Raw genomic sequence first — 6,269 nt, forward strand, 5'->3', positions numbered from 1 at the left:
ATGTATTTTGGAACGGTACTTGTGACGCTGCCAGTACTGGCAGTAAATATCGGAATGCACCCTATGAATTCGGACCTCAGTGCCTGCGCAGACGTCGTCGTGGCCAGTTGTTTTTTCTTTTGATGTATATACTGTATGCGATGTATGTTTGTGTGTGAGTTTATACATAATACGTTTGTGAAGAAGCGTACGTACGCACAGAGTGAAACACTGACTGTGCACGTGTGACCAGTCGAGCAAGAGTAACGATCGGCACCGATCGAAAATATCGATTGGGTGAAAGTCGCGGCTTTTTCTCACAGAAGTTCGGCGAGTCCGGTAACATTTGCAATGCTTTAAGAGTCATTCTACAATATGTCCTGTTGCCAGTTGCGAAAAGTAGCAATTACGAAAAAAAAAGTATTATTTTGTTGCTAAAAGAGAGGTGGTCAACTTTTAACTTTCGTCAACAGCAACTGGCAACCGCAGCACGTAAAATAATGCTTCTTCCCTAGTAGTTGCAACTGGCGACGGGACATTTTCAACTCATTGTAGAATGGCCCTAAGAATGACGCGACGGCTCGGTCGCGGATTCTCCCGGTGATCTTCGCGAAATACGCTAAAGAAAGAATCGCGTTCTTTCCCACGACAATAGTAGAATAGGGTAGTTTTCTCTGACTCGCAGCACTGTTAATATAAAATTTTGTGCAAGTAGCTACTACATATAGCAACGTGATTTAGAGGGAATTCTGAATAATACAAAGATAGAGTTTGACCTTTATATAATATATAGTTCCGTGTCTTAATGTCCCAGCAAGCAAGCTCATGTGATAATGACATCAGTTTTTGGTCTGCAAAACATCAATTATGACATAACAATGACGTGATTTTGACGTACATATCACGTGATTATGTCACATCTTATTGACGTCATTATATTACGTCAAGTAGACGTGAATATAATCAAAAAAGTCTCATCAATATAAGATGGTAAAGACGTTATTGTAAATTTAAAAAGAAAATAAAATACAACACTTAAAGAACAATAGTATCAACATCCCACATAGCATGTAATATTACTGCATTACAGTAATAAAATGACCGCCGAAATGCATCGCAGTAATATTATGGTGATATATAAGAAAAACGCTTTATAGAAACAAAATTAATTCGAAACTTTACTTGAATTAATTTTTGGAGATCTGATTCAGTTTGTCAATCAACTGATTAATTCGATGAAAGATACCGGACCTGGAAAAAATCCTAAGATGATGGGATTTGAACTCGAGACCTCCATATTTGCAGTCCCTGCACTCAGTCCGCTAGACCACTTGTTTCTTACTATAATGTAATTATTTTTGGCTCTTATGACCGAAGATTTCATGTTTGTAATTATTTTTCTTTACTTATTTTCAAACTATTCTACACATTTTATTTATTATTTAATAATAAGAAATATTTAATAATAACTGTTCTTATTATAAAATTTAACTACAATAAACTTTAGTTATCATTGAATATATATTTATATATTATGTTATTTTTAATAAATTTAATATATAAAAGGTAATCAGTTTACCAAAGTATACGTGGCTACTTATCTATAAATAAATGGCTATACTTATCTATAAATAATGTATTTAAAGATATAATATTATTCAAAAAAACAAATGTTATTAATAAACATATTATTATAATTAACAGTTGAATTTAACTCAAGGTTGTTGTTAGAACTTTATTTAATCGTTTTATTAATGTCATATTGAAATTCAATATATATAAGTTGATATATGACGTCAACGCGACATCGAAATGACGTCATATCGGCGACGCCAACTTTTGGTATTATAAATGACGTCAAAATAACATTTATGTTACTTAACGTCGTAGTCATCAAAATCACTTCATAATCACGTCATTATCACGTGAGCTTGCTTGCTGGGGTGTGTAAAGTTACACTTCATTTTTTCTTCTTGTTTTGAACTACATTAACATTACTCATCAACTACTAAAATTATTGTTCATCATTTATTTCTTTTAATAGAAACGACACACTTGTGTATGTGTATACACTATAATATATATAACTTATACTTTTACACTATAATAATAATAATATATATAATATAATAATAATAATAATATACATAACTTATACTTTTATATGACTTATACTTTTTGTATACACTATAATATATATAACTTATACTTTTACACTATACTTATACTTTTACACTATAATATATATAACTTATACTTTTTGTATACACTATAATATATATAACTTATCCTTTTAATAACACTGTTTAAATTACAACAATATAAGTTGTAACATTCTTCTTTCTTTCTCTCTCTTTTTTTCTCTCTCTTCTCAGTGCGAAAGAAATAAATTTTAATACTGAAAAAGTTTTAATTTTACTACTATAAAAGTTAAATATTGATAGTTATTAAAGTTTTTCTATTATTGTTATCAAGAGATTTAGTATAATATTATTGTTTCGACCATGTTGTTTATTATTATTTAATTACCATACTAAATCCTTTTGCTGCAATAAGGTCTAATGCAGAACACGTGTAACAGACGGTGAAATTTATCGCGCAAAGTATATAAGTTTTGTAGAAAGTATAATGCCCAATTTCTTCACTTCTAAATAAGTTTTGGATAACTTTATCTAGGCTGCTTTCCTTTTAGGAGACACAGTCGACATAAGTCGACACAAAAGTCATTCTGTCTTTGTTTCTCACTGAATATTGAACAAAGACAGAATGACTCTTGTGTCGACTGTGTCTCCTAAAAGGAAAGCAGCCCTAAAAGATAAAGTATATCTTTTTATGTATTTTTATCTAGAGGATAGCTATCGGGAGGTATGAAAAAATCGGGCCTAAAAGTCGAAACTGAATTACTGTATTAATGTAAGAATATATGAATTATTGCAGTAATATAAGAATATATGAAGAATATAAAAATACTAATAAGAAATATCAAAATCTTTAGAGGCGCTTTTAACACTGTTTAAGTGATATTGGTTGAACGTCTAAAGACATTTATATCAATAAAAGGTTTAATTATTACTTACAAGAAGAGCGCACGATGTGTGACTAATCGATTTCGCCGAAACTTTTTGTATCAATAGGTCACTATGCCAAGTATTACAAGGTAAACGCATAAGACGCACTACTCAAGCGTTCGCGAGAAAATTGCAATTAAAAATTTTTGAGCGACTTAAGTAAATATGAAATAGAGCGTATTACCGAAGAGCGTGGCGCAGCGGTAGCACGCTAGACTAGTAGTAGCGGTAGAACGCTGCTGGTTCGAGACTCGGTGAGTAATTTTTTTTTCTAATACAATTAAGTTGTATAATATAATGCAATTATTATTCAAAATAAATGTAATGATTAAATTTTTTATTAATTACATTTATTTGTGTTTATAATTAATAATAACATCAGAAGAATCAATGCTATACAAATAAATGTGAAACGCGTTTTATTAACTGCAACAAGGAACATTACATGTTGCTGGATGAAATTTATCATAGAAACAATGAAAACAATAATTTTTTCGACAATGTGCGCATCGTACAAACGCTGCATTTTTACATTCACAAAGTGTTTTTAAAATATCTGGAAAACAAACTTCGCGTCCAAATTAACAAATGAAAGAGAAGTCTTTATAAATGTAAATGAAGTTTGTTTCCCATTAGATATTTTAAAAACATCTTGTGAATGTAAAACTGCAGCGTTTGTGCGCGATGCGCACATTGTCGATAAAATTAGTGTTTTTATTGTTTCTATGATAAATTTCATCCAGCAATATGTAATGTGCCTTTTTGCAGTTAAATAAAATACGTTTCACATTTATTCGTATAGCATTGATTCTTCCGATGTTATTATTAATTATAAACACAATAAAAAATTTATTAAACAAGATGAGAAGCAGTTGAAGCAAGACACGGATGTTGTTGTGCAAACACATGAAGATGATTTTTATTTCAAGATGTAATGTGTATGTATAATGTGATAACGTTTCGACCATCGGTTTAGGTCTTTATCAAAATCTTTCTACAAATTGAATATAAAAACAATAGATTTCAAAAAAGAAAAAAATTTTTAAATACAAAGTACGCATTGTAAAATTAATATGTAAACTTACAGTAACATGCTGTTATTAAAGTCGTCGTGTAACGAGATGGATACATGTTAACACGTGAGCTGTCAATTACTGATTGAAAAATTTGAAAAATACATCAAGATGAACAGTGAATTCAGAGGTCGAAGCATGCGCAATAGAAAGTTTAAGCTGTATTAACGACAAATGGTAAATATGATTTGTCTAGATTCTCCGTGTCACTGTTCAANTTGAGACCGTGTGTTTGTTTCTTAATGTATAGTGTTTCAGAAATTAGTCGCTTATGATAGTGTTTTTCACAATCCAGAATTTTGACATTTTCCCATGAGAAATTGTGGGAATAATTAATTCTATGATCTGTGATAACAGAGGTTTGTGTAGTGTTACGTTTAATGTGATTTTTGTGTTCATTGATTCTGGACTGCAAAACCCTACCAGTCTGGCCTACATAGGAAGCCTCACAATCATTGCAGTTGATTTTATAAACAACAAAAGGATAAGAAAGGGGAGGTAAAGAATCCTTTTACGAATAAATGTGAAACGTGTTTTATTTAACTGCAAAAAGGCACATTACATATTGCTGGATGAAATTTATCATAGAAACAATAAAAACACTAATTTTGTCGACAATGTGCGCATCGTACAAACGCTGCAATTTTACATTCACAAGATGTTTTTAAAATATCTAGTGGGAAACAAACTTCATTTACATTTATAAAGACTTCTCTTTCATTTGTTAATTTGGACGCGAAGTTTGTTTTCCAGATATTTTAAAAACACTTTGTGAATGTAAAAATGCAGCGTTTGTACGATGCGCACATAGTCGACAAAATTATTGTTTTCATTGTTTTTATGATAAATTTCATCTAGCAACATGTAATGTGCCTTCTTGCAGTTAATAAAACGCGTTTCACATTTATTTGTATAGCATTGATTCTTCTGATGTTATTATTAATTATAAACACAAATAAATGTAATTAATAAAAAATTTATTAATTACATTTATTTTGAATAATTGCATTATATTATACAACTTAATTGTATTAAAAAAAAAGTTACTCACCGAGTCTCGAACCAGCAGCGTTCTACCGCCACTACTAGTCTAGCGCGCTACCGCTGCGCCACGCTCTTCGGTAATACGCTCTATTTCATATTTACTTAAGTCGCTCGAAAATTTTTAATTGCGATTTTTTCGCGAACGCTTGAGTGGTGCGTCTTATGCGTTTACCTTGTAACACTTGGCATAGTGACCTATCGATACAAAAAGTTTCGGTGAAATCGATTAGTCACACATCGTGCGCTCTCCTTGTTAGTTACTATCTACTACTTAATCAGTGAACGCGCGAATGTTAGTAAGTGATTTCTGAGGCACCTGGTATATTAATTAGTCTCGATCATTATTCAAGCATAACTCGTCTCTATCTCGAATGCACCCTATCGAGAGCCAATTTCTGTGCACCGCACGTCATGGTCGGATCATGTCGTCACTTTACTCGTGCCTGATACCACTCCATGCGTCACTACTCTGGTTTCCCTTCAACACACGAATAAATCTTTCCATGCATCACTAAGATTCGTGCCTGAGACCAGAGATGTCAGAGTCTATACTTTGTTAGCATACGGTAACATTGGAAGGGATGCGCACACAGCGTAAGTACTTTACCCCTTGCGTCTGTTAGGTTGTGGGTAGAGTAACTTCTTGTGAGCTGTCAATAGTATACGGTACGTAGCCATTGCCTAAAAACAAACAGGAGGGAACGTATCGGTAGTGAGGGTAGGCAAATCCGGGGACGAATTGTATGTACGTTTATAGACATTTTGGGAGCTTTCCTGCTACGTACACAGGCGACACTGTTTACATTGTGTTACACATTGTGTTACACAATGTCCATTAGTGTGAAAAAGAGCATATCAGTCACTCACACTAGTGGACCCTGTGTTGCACAGTGTCGCCTGTGTACATAGCTGGAAAGTTTTCTTTCTTAACCCTGACGAAAATAAGAAGCTTTACAGAGCGTTGATAACCGTTTAATGAAAATGTTCTGAGAGTTTATACACTTTCAAACTTTATAAGAATGCTTATATAACGGCAAAAGGTTTGAACTCTTTTGGAACGCTTATCAAACGCTATATATAATGTTTCCTAAACATTCTGCAATGC

The 6,269-nt window shown here is 32.5% G+C and overlaps 1 protein-coding gene across 7 annotated transcripts in view; it reads left to right on the plus strand.

Moving 5' to 3' along the window:
- The first annotated feature begins 92 nt into the window (after positions 1-92).
- The window catches only part of LOC109861596 (multidrug resistance-associated protein 4-like), a 39,688-nt gene continuing 33,511 nt past the window's right edge, over positions 93-6,269 (plus strand). For 5 of the 7 annotated variants that reach the window (XM_020441308.1, XM_020441314.1, XM_020441315.1 and 2 more), the window contains exon 1: positions 93-318. The gene's annotated coding sequence lies outside the window, so the exon portion shown is untranslated. The remainder of the gene's footprint in view (positions 319-6,269) is intronic. The other 2 variants (XM_020441312.1, XM_020441311.1) reach the window with 2 other exon arrangements.

This window comes from Pseudomyrmex gracilis, unplaced genomic scaffold, assembly GCF_002006095.1.
Source record: "Pseudomyrmex gracilis isolate BER0280 unplaced genomic scaffold, ASM200609v1 scaffold_859, whole genome shotgun sequence".
In the NCBI taxonomy this organism is placed as follows: Eukaryota; Metazoa; Arthropoda; class Insecta; order Hymenoptera; family Formicidae; genus Pseudomyrmex; species Pseudomyrmex gracilis.